The 13,212-nt window shown below is 45.7% G+C and overlaps 1 protein-coding gene across 1 annotated transcript in view; it reads right to left on the minus strand.

Moving 5' to 3' along the window:
* Nucleotides 1–13,212, minus strand: part of LOC144826182 (uncharacterized) — a 456,019-nt gene that overhangs the window by 64,191 nt on the left and 378,616 nt on the right. The gene's annotated exons all lie outside the window — the stretch shown is intronic.

A 13,212-nucleotide genomic window follows, 5' to 3' on the forward strand; every position in this document is an offset into this window, starting at 1 on the left:
AGGAGGGAAAATTAAATAAACAATGAATTTTCCCTCGTCATCTGTAGAAATCCCCCCCTCACCCGGCCACACTGGACTTACCTGGACGTGCCGCGGCCACATCTGCCGACTAATGAAAGTACCACTTGATGCCCCATTACCAACATCTAAAGAGCACACCTGGGGCTCTGAAAATCTATGAAAGGCAAATGCATTGATGGACAGACCATCAGAGCAAAGATAAAATATGAAAAACATAAGAAAGACAATAGCTAATGGGAGATGATGAAAAACGTACTTTCTCTCAGTACTTCTTATTGCATTTTTTACAGAATTGATGGAAGTGAGGTCTTCCAAATGGCTGAAGATGTCTGTAGATATACCTTAAAGGGTACACACACCTAGTTGTAGAGTGGCCCTGGCAGGGTTAAAAGAAATTAGAGCAATGATTGCATATGGCGTATAATTGCCGGAAAATCAGGTTTTATCGTTGACATGTTTTGGCCAGTTTTGTATGGCCCAATGGGTCAGTGCCATTCATCAGGACAAACAGGTCTCTTCGTTTGTTTTAAATCTGACCTATAACTCCAAGATTCTAGTGTCAGGACAAAATGACATATAACATAAATATGTTAAGACATGCAGAACAAAAATAGTATGGCACTCGCTTAGTAACGGTTCAGGAATCCTCCTAAGGTATAAGAGAAAACAATGAGCCACATTTAGACATAAGTACCAACAAGATCTGGGTCTGGAGAGGGACATACATCATGCACATTGTTTTAGCACAGAAACTGGGGAGGTGTGGCACGGCACAGAAAAAGTGAGACATGGTGTAAACATATAGAATTTCACAAACCTCTTGATGCTTACACTATACGTGAGGTGCACAGGAAACCAGGACCTCAGTGAATTGTGGTGAATTGTGGTGGACCAAAAAACTCACCACAGAACCCCGAACTCCTATCCGACTAGCATCAGTGTCTCATTCGTTCTCCCTCCGAGATCGAAGCTACCAATGATTAGACAACCCAGAACATGCGACTCAGGGTACTCGCAGGAATGGTGGGAATCAAGAACATTATTTAGTTTTATTCTCATAGCAGTCCACAACGGGAGTAATCAGACACTGAAAAGTTTAAAATGTTTATTTTTAACTACGTGCTCTAAGATGCAGTATTTTGGCTATCATAAGCAGGCAAATGATCAGAAATAAAACAGTCAGCATTGTTACAATTCCATAAAACACAAAAGGAGAAATCATGTTACAATGATAGTGGAAACAGATCCTATAGCGCCTTGTGTACCACCCTCTCCTGCTAGGAACTAAGTTTTATAACAATAATAGAAGGTCTCTTAGGCTTAAATGGGGAATCCCATATCTCCAAGATTAGCAGAGGTGAATCACATCTCAGGATCAGCAAAGCTCTCGTTCTCTGGAAACGATAGTCTTCCAAGTGCCCGAATCATGCATGCAGTGTAATATTAAAGCACTGAGATTTCAGTTGAGTGCAGCTGTGTGCGCGTTATGCGTGGGCCGATCAACCTGAATCACAGCATTCATTGTTATTCTGACCTTGAAGACTTCTGCACGCAGTGTACAGACTAAGGTTGCGCTGTAAGTCTAGGGATGTGAAAAACAGGCCGTTCTCATGTGAAGAAAATCAAGCAGTTTAACTCACAACAACAGCTACCAACAGTGCCGCGTGCAAAAAGCTGTAAAGTGACAAAATGGTGTTTAACTTCTAAAACGCTCATGCTAACATAGCAATGTGTGCAAGTAGAGCCCTGCCCTCACTACACCTGGTAACTGTCACACATGGTTAAGATTATTCTTTAACCAATATGGCTCAGTCTATAACTAGATACTTGTTATTATTATTATTGTGCTTTATGCTGTGAAAGCAAAAATATTTTTGCTGGGGTGCAACAACTAACTAGAGCTGTCAACTCTAGTGATTAGTCAGTCTATAACTAGGCCATTTTGAATGGTATCCAATTCAGAGTAAAAGAGTAAAATTTGCAGAGTTGCATACATAGTCACCCCATAATCACATGTCGCATCATGTGTTGATGCCGTACTTTTGAAGTGGGCGACGGAAGTACATGACCAGGAGCCATGCCTGTCTGATGTCGCCGCTTGGATGGACCTTAATTATTTAAAACTTAATACTGACAAGACTGAGGTCTTAGTATTGGGCAGACACTTGAACACATGGTCCAATGCGTGGTGGCCACACAACTACGGTCCCTTACCATCCCCAAGCCCACGGTTAAAAATCTGGGCATCTGGTTTCAGAAAAAACCTTCTTTTGATGCCCGGATCAAAGCCCTTCATCTTCTTCTTTAAACTGGCCAAAAATCAGTAGTCCGAGTAATGGTTACATCCAGGTTAGACTACTACAATATTTTGTATTTGAGTATCTCTCAATCGCGTCTGAATAGACTTCAACGTGTGCAGAACGTGGCCGCTCGGACACTGCTCGGGCTCTCGAGACGGGCCTCTCTTAGTATTGCACTGAAGAAACTCCAATGGTTGCCAGTAAAACAGAGAATTGTCTTTAAGGCTCTCTGCTATTGTTACAAAGCACTTTCCGGCCATGGCTCTACCTATGTGCAGGACACGATCATTCTTATATGCCAAATAGAACACTCAGATTGGCTGTGGTGAAACTGGCCTCCGTACCCAGAGCTAGGAAAGCTAGAGTTGGTGGTTGTGCTTTCAGGCACTTGGCTTCGAAGATTGGGAATTCTCTACCTGTGGAAATTCGGCTTCATCTGACTCAATTTTCAGAAAAAAACTGAAAACTTGGCTTTTTGGCTCTCGTTAGGTGCTTCTGTTTTGCTTAATGTTTGGTACTTAGCTTCCTAATGCTGGGACACTTCAAGTGAAGTAATAGTGCGCTATACAAATGGCAATATTACATATTGAATCGTCCTTTTGTAAGATGTAACCCACATTATGCTCCCCCAAAATCCCCATGTTTAGAAAATGACCCTCACTTATAGAGTAAGCATCGTGATATCTGTCATACACTATCTGTTTGCGCTGTGCATAAGATTTTTAAAAAACCCAGAGACCTATATGTCCTGATGAAGGCTGCTAATCTTTTGGGGCATACAGAGTTTGCCGAAACATTTTGACAATAAAACCTGATGGTCGGGTGATTACACTCCAGTTACCAACGTTGTTCTAATTTCTTTTAACTCTGTCAGGGCAGCCCTACTAAACTCACTGATGTGGTTATTGCACAATACTGTTTATCTTTTTTATCTGTGGCGATTTGATATTACACAAAAACCCCCCTCACTGCCACCTAGTTGTTGAGCCCATCCAGACACCAGCATTTATTTATTTATTTATTTTTTATTTATTATTTAGGCTTGTAGAGCGCGACAGCTACCCGTAAGGGTCTCCCGCCGCTAAAATACTGCAACTAACAAGAGATGGTTTGGCCAATTAGTTATAGGTCGAAAAGCCAGGTCTTAACGGCTTTACGAAAACAAATAAGGCTGTCCTCAGACCGGATGGCCAAAGGAAGGGAGTTCCAGAACTTGGGTCCTAAGTAAGAAAAGGAGCGACCTCCCATTCTGGAGAGCTTGATCCTGGGAACTGAGAAAAGGCATTGGGAGGAAGAGCGGAGAGAACGGGAAGGTGAATAAGATTTTACTAGGGTCTGTAAATAACTAGGTGCCACCTTGTGCTTGATCTTGTGCATGTAGGTGAGAACCTTAAACTTCACCCGGTTTTCAACCTTCAACCAGTGAAGATCACGGAGGCGGCTGGATATGTGGTCGGTTTTGCGGCAACCACTAGGAAAACGCGCTGCAGCATTTTGGACTAGTTGCAGGCGTCGAGTGACAGCCTTGGCCGCCCCCAGGTAGAGTATGTTGCCATAGTCCAACCGGGAGGTGACCAAGGCACTCACCACCGTCCTCCTTGTGTCATCAGGCAACATCCACAGGATCTTACGAAGCCAATGTACGATGGTGAAACATATGGCTGATACTTTACTGACTTGACACTGCATTGTCAGGCCCCTGTCAATGGCAACGCCTACATTTCGTACCTGTTCCACTGGTACAGGAAGGGGACCTAGGTTTGCTGGCCAGTGTCTAGAGGTCCACAGGTTAGGCTTCTGTCCTAGGACAAGGACCTCCGTCTTCTCGCCATTCAGCTTGAGAAGGTTGTAATTCATCCATTTTGCTATTTCTCCAAGACCAAACTGAAGGCGGGAGGAGGAGGCCTCACCACTGTTCGTAAGCGAAAAGATAACCTGGGAGTCGTCGGCGTATGTGAATAACGTGAGACCGACGTTATCAGCTATATGAGCCAGAGGGGTAACATATAGATTAAAAAGTAGGGGACTAAGGATAGAACCCTGAGGGACACCATGGGACTGTGAGTAGGTATTGGAGGTGGCGGAGCGGGAGAAAATTTGAAAGGTGCGCTTGGAAAGAAAGGAGGCCAGCCAGTCCAAAGCCAGTCCTTCCACGCCCATGGTGGCTAAGGCGTCAAGAAGGATTTTGTGTTGTATGGTGTCGAACGCCGCGCTGAGATCAAGTGGTATCAGCGCGGCCGTTTCACCTTTGTCAAGCAGAGACCGTAGGTTCTCTGTAACGCCCAGGAGAGTGGTCTCCGCCGAGAAACCCGGCCAGAAACCTGACTGCGAGGGATGAAGTAAGTTGTTGGAGCTCACATACTGAGTAAGATGAAGATGGATGTGACGCTCCAGGACCTTGGAAAAAGCAGGTAACAATGAGATGGGACGGTAGTTGACAAGAAGCTCAGGATCGGCAGTTGGCTTTTTTAAAAGTGGCGTGACCATTGCATGTTTCCAGATGGCAGGAATCGTGGCAGTCTTTAGTGATAAATTCAGAATGGAACAGATTTTAGACAAATGCGGAGGATCGAGTGCCCTAAGTACAGGAATAGGGAGGGGATCCAAAGGGGAACCAGATTTTACATTACAGAGCAATTCCTGAAGACCCTCAGGCTGTAATTCAGGCCAAGCTAGGAGTGAATGGAGGTCTCGGGCCGGGGTGCTTTCTCTACTAGAGCGGGTTGGACTATGGTCTTGTAATTAGAGTTACAGGTGGAGATGTCCTGATGCATCTTCTCCACCTGCTTAGGAAAAACTGGGCAATTTCATCGCATTTTCTGTCTGTCAAAGGAGGAGTTTTAGCTAATGTGGAAGAGCCTGCGAGATTTTTCACTAAGCTGAACAAGACTTTGGAATTGTCGATGGCATCTGTTATGGATTTTGCCACAAAGTTGGCCCTAGTAGAGGCGCATGCTTTGTGGTAAGATTTTAAAGTGAATCTGTAGGTCTGGGCTGCATGCTGAGAATAATCTTTGCGCCAAAAGCGCTCAAGCTTCTTACACCGAGACTTCTCAACTTTTAATGCCTCGGTGTACCAAGGAGCGGGCATCTTGTGAGATACATCCTGCTTTAGAGAAGCAGGGAGGACGGTGTCAATGGCATTTTTTAGCCAGAAGTCGATCAGCATAGCAGAAGTTTCCACATCAGCTAGTGTGGACAGTTCCAAAGGGAGGTGGGAGGCAAGAACTTTATTCAGAGAACCGATGTCCAATTTCCTCCATGCCCTGCTCCTTTCCGCAAAGTTGCCTCTGTGCAGAACTGCGGTGGTCAAAGCCGAAATTCTATAATTGACTAGATAGTGATCTGACCAAAGGACGGGCAAGGCCGGAAGACATTGTAGATCCGGCAGATTGGAGAAAATGGGGTCTAAGAGATGTCCACCTTTGTGTGTGGGCACATGATTATGTAAAATAACATTCATCGCATGGAGGCCGGTGATCAAGGTTCTAACTACACTATTGCTAAGGTCATCCAAATGAATATTAAGGTCACCCACAACTAGAAGTGTAGTAACGTTAGGCAGCAGGGAGGCAATGAGCTCAGACAGGTGAGTGACCCAGTCATTGACTAGCCCTGGTGAGCGGTAGATAAGAATGCCATTTAGGGAGATTTTGGGCTGAAGGACAAGTCTAAAAGATGCGGCTTTGCAGTTTTGTAAATTAATACGGTCTAAAAAACATTGATACACGTTTTAAAAAATAATAGCAATGCCCCCACCAATTTTGGCCACCCTATCACACCTGACCATGGCGTAGTTAGTCGGAAGTGCTTCTGCGACATCCGGGCCCTAGCCTTCATGGAGCCACGACTCCGTAACGAAGAGGGCATCCAGTTGTTCGTCATTTAGAAGGTCAAAGATCTCACGTCTGTGCTTGGGTACAGAGCGACAGTTCATGCTGAGAAAATTATATACTGTTTTTGAAACAGTCAGCAGTTGAGGTGTACAACTATGACAAAGTTGGGGAACCTCGAGTGACAGAGAGCAATTAGAGCAAGACTGTGAGGACTTAGTTGTTAGACTGAACGTAGAACAGTCTGCATGGCGATAGGGCCTATAAGCTCGCAGTGAGCTGGCACAGTAGGTGAGTCTAGGAAATGGCTTGGTAATTTGGCCAGGGGGTATGGCCCCTGGGCCCATTTGGGCGCGGACGGGTGCTGACGGGCACGCCTTTGGCGCGCCCGCTCGCCCGCCCGCTGTGTTTTGAATGTGCGTGAGCCCGATGATGAAGCATGCCACAAATTGTGGGTGATGGAAGTTTTTTCCCACAGAATTTGCTGCTCGACCCATGTGAGCCAATTCATTCATTGATTATCCATCTTCCATTTGAGTGTGAAGTGAATTTTTGGAGGATGGAACAGTGAGTGACCTATACCTTCCTATCCTCTTGTGTATAAAGATACCCTCTCCTCCATCCCTACCACGACAACCAATGTCACAAATGTATCTAAAGGATTTAACACCTTCGCTGCAGTGGCTATTCCGCCGCAGCACTAAGGGGGCGGGGGCCGCGCGGCGCTCACACGCTGGTGACGGAACCGCTCCGGTTCCGTCATGGCCCCGCCCGCTCAATAGAACACGCCGCGCAGGTGCGAAATCAGCGTCGCGCAGGCGCGTCGGGCAGGCCATGACGGAACCGCTCCGTCATCAGCACAGCGCCACCGGAGCGGTTCCGTCATCAGCATCGATGTGGTTAAGGGATCTAAAGTTTGGTTCTGTTTTTATATCTCAAGAAACGATTCTACTGAACCACTTTAGTGGGCAAGGAAACTGGGACAGGGTCACATCACAAAGGACATTCTCCAGACCCAACAAAACAATATAGTTAGGAGTCCATTTAAAGTATGGCGGTCTAGCTTTGGGGTTATGGACGTTATGTAGCACATCTTTTTAAACACCTTTATGTTGCCATTTTTCCACTGGACTTCCTTTTTGTACGTTTTTCACATTTTTATCGAAATTATTTACAAAAATGGAACAAATCAAATTCCACCCATGTAGCCAAAACAGCTATCAAAATCATTGCAGATACAAACCCCGCTTCCAAGGTGATCAGCCATGGGTGTCAACAATTACACTGGACCATCGAGGCAAGCGCAAAAATAGTGTGCTCAGCCCTCAACACTGGAGTTTTACTCAGTACCAGATAACTTCAGCGACCGTCAAGTGATCCATGGTTCATAATGCAATGTGAGATATATGTTCCGAACAGCATTAACATGTTGACTTTAGACTTTGGAGCGGGCTCTGACTGTAGCAAAAGATGCGCCCAGAAGAGGCCCCAGATATCCTTGGGACTGTATCGAGCAGGCATCAGCTCCCAGTTAACGAAAGCAGAAAAAGGCCAGGGAGGGTTTTTAAAGACCCTTAAGTTACAACTCGCAAAAACCTAATGTCCAACCCCAGAAGTATGCAGGGTCTGAACATAGAGGTGGCAGAATGTTACCAACTCTGTCTTTTTTTGGCTCCAGGGATTTCTTATCGAAGGACGAGAACCGCCAAGGACTCTTGGCAAGTTTCATCAAAGGGTTCATGGCTTTAAGGTGTGGGCTACGACTCCCCTGCAGAAGAGGAGTTCCTTGGATGGGTAATACCTATGTGGGCGGGTGGTGTGGTTGTAGGGCGCAGAGTGCAATAATGAATTGTTTATGGAGTGGAAACAAGCTCTATGATAAAGCATAGAAAGTTATCGTCCTTTTAGGGAAATACATTTGTGGAGCCAAAGAAGGCAGAGTTGGTATCATTCTGCACCTGTATTTTCAGGCTCGGAGGACCCCTGGTGCTGTACATCCGTTCCCAGTAATAATCCAATTGTTCATTGCAATACCTGGAGAGAGGCCTAATTACAAACAGCATTGTGTAGTATGTCTAGTAGTACCTCGATAGTGGCACTAATGAACTACAAAATTATATTCACATACCTACATGTGGAGGTCTACGCCTTTAATTCACTTATCTTTCTGTGCGGATATCTTCTCACACATAAGTATTCCTTTTGGTAGTAAATGTGGGATAACAGAGGGGCATGGCTGAGAAATGGGGAATACTTACTACTACTACTTTGGTATTCAGGGCACAGCACATGTCTGGCTCTCCTCTTTTCTTCAAGGGAGGACACAGAGAGTGCAGCTTGGTGACCTGCTTTCCACCACAACATCGATCACCTGCGGAGTGCCGCAAGGGTCTGCTCTGTCACCCCTTTTATTTAATATCTATCTACAGCCTTTGATTCAGCTGCTAAATCAAATGGACTGCCAGGTGTACAATTACGCGGATGGCACCCAGATCATCATCCAACTGGACGATGGTCGGGATGCTTTCGCAAGATTGCAAAACATCTTGAAGCACACAGCCAATTGGATGTCCTTGAACTCTTTAAAGATCAGCCCTGATAAGACCGAGGTGTTGCCAATCACCATCGCTGGCAACCCATGGAACGATCAATTTTGGCCAAGGGAACTAGGGTCACCCTCGGAACCGGCGGCCGTTGTTAAGAGCCTGGGCATTCATGTGGATGGGAAGCTGTCCATGCAGAAACAAGTTGTGGCTGTGGTGGGTACTTGTGTCGGCCTTCTTCGACAACTGAGGAAAGTTTCCTCGTTGTTGTCCTTTTCCACCCTGAGGCGTGCGGTTTCTGCCACAATTTTAGCCAGGTTAGACTACGGCAACTCGCTGTACATAGGGCTGCCGCAAAAACTTTTGAATAAGATGCAAGTTGTCATGAATGACGCGGCAAGACTTATTTTTAAAAAACCGAGGAACACGCATGCATCCCCCCTCATGCAAGAACTGCACTGGCTGCCAGTCAAGCAGAGGGTGATGTTTAAAGGGTTGTGCATTGTGCACAAAGCCCTCTATGGCAGGGCGCCGAGCTATTTGAAATCTCGCCTGACTCCTTACAGGCCAGGGAGGGCGTTACGATCTGCAGAAGCTACCCTCCTCACTCAACCACGCTGCAGACTGGCTACCGTTGGTGGTCGCGCCTTTTCCTCTACTCTTCCTGCTTCTTGGAATAAACTGCCAATGGAACTGCGGAAGGAAACCAATCTGATGTCCTTCCGAAAGAAATTAAAAACAGTGCTTTTTCAGCAAGCGTGGGGTTGTCTGTAATTTATGACTAGCTGCTCTTCTGTACTCGTATGTGTGGATCCTGACAAAGCGCTTAGAGACCCCCGGGTTATAACGCGCTATATAAATCAAATAAATAAATAAATAAATCCCAATGCATTTCGGGATTAACCCCTCATCAGGGGGATAATTGTTCTGAAAAGAAAAAATCAATATCAAGAGCTGAATGCCTCCAGTGTCGTGTGCACATGAAATCACTCTATGGGTGCCACGATGTTGAAAAGGATGTAAAGCAACACGAAAAAAGACGTGGTGTCTCAAAGGGTGTAAAACGACCATTGGTGTAATCGCCTGTATCCATTGGAGTGCAAGGATAAAACTTAAATCAATGTCATCACGAGTGTAAGTGATGAAAACAATGAAAACGATGTGGAGAGTGATCTATACCACCACACATATATATGTCACTCTCCACATTGTTTTCCTCGTACTCACTCACTTTGTCCCTATTGAAAAACTACCTAAGGCTAAGAAACTCACATAAATATTCATACAACACATAGTGTGGCTACATGGATTACCATCAGTGATTGTTTCTGACAGGGGCCACCAGTTTGTGTCCAAGTTCTGGCAGGGCATGTGTAAGGCCTTACACATAGACTACCGCCTTTCTTCAGCCTATCACCCCCGAACTGATGGGCAAACCGAAAGAACCAATCAGACTCTAGAACAATTCCTGCAGTGTCTATTGAGTACTGTTACTAGTGATTGGGTACAAGCCTTTCCCTTAGCCGAGTTTGACTACAATAATACAACACATTCAGCCTCCCTTTTTCTTTTCTTATGGATATCACCCTCTTTTCTTACCCCTTCACCTTCCTTCCACTATATCAGAGATACCTGCTGTCACAGAACATGACACAAAACTCACCTCAATATGGAACCAAGCTAAAGACAAGCTACAAGAGGCAAAGGAGCACATGAAAGTACAGGCCGACAAACATAGACGCCCTGCACCTACATATGTAGTGGGAGACCAAATGTGGTTAGCTACCAAAACCCTCAGGTTAGTGGGACCCAGGAAATTACAACACTGATATATAGGGCAAATAAGGTGTTACAAATCATTAATCCAGTAGCCATCAAACTAGAATTACCCCCCGAAATCTAAATACACCCCGTTTTTCATATTTCTCTGCTCAAAAAATATGAACCTGTTTCCTGTCCACAACCACCCCCTCCCCCCATTCGCATAGATGGAGAACTGGAATTCGAAGTCCGGTGAATAGTCGATTCCCACAGATATAGGGGTAAATTGCAATATGTAATAGATTGGGTGGGGTATACTCAAGAAGACAGGACTTGGGAACCCGCTGACCAAGTGCATGCACCCCTGTTGGCAAGGAGATTTCATGTCTTGCACCCTTCCAAACCCCAACCTGTGAATAGACACTTGGGGGGGAGAACTGTTACCCGTCAGGCTTCCTGCACCCTGTCCCTGTTTCTGGTCGGCACACTACCTCTCCCCTAATGCACTGTGTTGGAGATAGGGTTGTGTGCCGTACCATGCTGCATTGCTTGAAAGCTTTAATAGGAAGCCCGGTCCTGAGCTCTGTGCTTGGCTTACTGTTCCTGGTGGATCACGCCCTCTTGGATCGAGAGTGACCGAGCAAACGTTTTCCTGCCCAGTTGACCCTTCTCTGGAGTGTTGTTGCTTCCCCCCCTGTATTGGATCATTATTAGCTGGATACCTGATTGAATGTCGTAGGGACCTGGGCTCTTCTACGCATCTCAGCTGCAGCGTTTCTGGCTCCACCTGATCTGCAGTTAGGACGCGCCGAGCACTCGCTCTTCCCTCTCAGCTGGTATCCTGATGCTAAGTGCTTAGAGTGGATTCCTTCGGTGTCCCCCTTTTTTGGATCTACGCGCTGGCAGCTTTCTTCCTGCAGCCGCAAGGACGTGCTGCATTTTACTACACCGCTGTCAGGGCATTCACTCCCCTTCCCTGAGAACTGCATCACGGTGAAACCTAACGCCGGATCGTCACCTTGGTTTCCTGATTTGGGGGAGGTTTTATCTTTGTTATTTCTGCACTAGCATGAAACGCTTTAGTGCGTGATACTTTTATTTTTGAGCACAGTCTGTGGCACACCTACCAAAACTACAAGAAGGTACTACTGCCATTTTTTTGCTTTGTTCTATTTCACTCAACTTTATAGACAAAAGATACTTAGCTGAAAAGTGACTTTTGGAGCCTGTTTATTTTTTACTAAGCGCAGTCAGTTTTTGCAAGATAGGCAGGCGTATGCCTTCGCCTTATGTTTGACGCCTTATTTTCCTTTTGGCCGTTTACTGGCCCATTGACAGACCTTTTGTATTAAACAGAACCCATTTGCTTTCACTTGTAAGTATGAGATGATACAAGCCTTCTGATTTATCCCTGTATCTCTCTTGTTAAAGGTAAAGGCAAATTTGGTTAACCCTCTGTCACTGCACCTTTTCTCTCTTTGTTATTTTCATGTTATACAGTTCTTTGGACAGAAACTCCTGATCCTCACTCTATTGATTTGCGGCGCTGCTGATGGTCATCCTGGTGGTCCTGTGATAGTCGCTTCTCTCCTAGGGGTATTAGGCACCACTCTGGTATCCTTTTCCTTGACCGAAGGTGACTATACCTCAAGGGAGAGTTGGGGCCTGTCTTCGCTCCCGAGGATACTGGTTTTCGCTGCTCTAGTGGGAGTAGTCCTGACATATTGACGTCACCACGTGACCTCCTATTGCTCGGGGTCATCGAGGTCTGCATACACATGTGCAGTACAGCGATCGTCACTTTCTCGTGGCAGGATGGGCGTGAGACCCTATGCGCTCGACGCTAAGCGCATGCCACAAGTGACACTTCAACACATTCAATAACCTCGATTAAAATGGTTGAAATAGACCAAAACAAAAACGTTTTTCACTCGGAACACAAGTCCCTGCTTCTTTTGAGATGCCAATTCATAGAGCGGTGTGCAGCGCTCTCACCTCTGGTGCATACTGCATCGTACATAGTCTCCAAAGTACTTCACACTCCAAAACAGCTAACCTGGTCCAAAGAAGCTGCAGGGTTCACAAAATCCATTCATCGACAACATTGTAGTATGTTACACACACTGCAGGAGACCGTGGACGTAAAGCTGAGATGTTTATTCGTACTTGTACTCCATAACACAGCACCAGGAGCAACTGCCAGCCTGGAGGAGAACATTGTGTGTTCCACCACTGGCTCACAGACACTAGCAGACTACTACATGCATGTATCCCTGCTCGTACAGTGGTACCTCTTCGGAAAGTGAGCCTACGATGTTTCGTGACACAACCACGAGTTATATTATCGGTCACTAGGAGCTGTTAGTGTCTATTCACAAATCTACTCAAAATGCGGCTAAGTTTACCTACACCATAACCATATGAGGTGATAAATCTTAAACCTCATTTTCCTTCTGTTTTGTTAGTATGGAGGGTAGAACTTCCATCTACAGTTTCAACTCTCCTCCTGGCTCTGCAGATCGTCTCCATGTCATCTGTATTTCATGAGAATGTCTTGATACGTTTTCAGTTCTATTCCCCGGCAGGTTTCTTCGTTCCTCGAACATGCTTCTAGCGTCTGATCCCAGGTTTGGTCTGAAACATAATGGAGGTAGCTCTCTGACCTACCTTGCAGCAACATACTGCAATTCCCTTCGTCTGGATCTGCGTAGTCTTAAGAATCCTTCTCAGTTTACAAAAAAACTCCTACATTTC

Source organism: Lissotriton helveticus, chromosome 3_2 (assembly GCF_964261635.1).
Source record: "Lissotriton helveticus chromosome 3_2, aLisHel1.1, whole genome shotgun sequence".
NCBI classification, from domain to species: domain Eukaryota; kingdom Metazoa; phylum Chordata; class Amphibia; order Caudata; family Salamandridae; genus Lissotriton; species Lissotriton helveticus.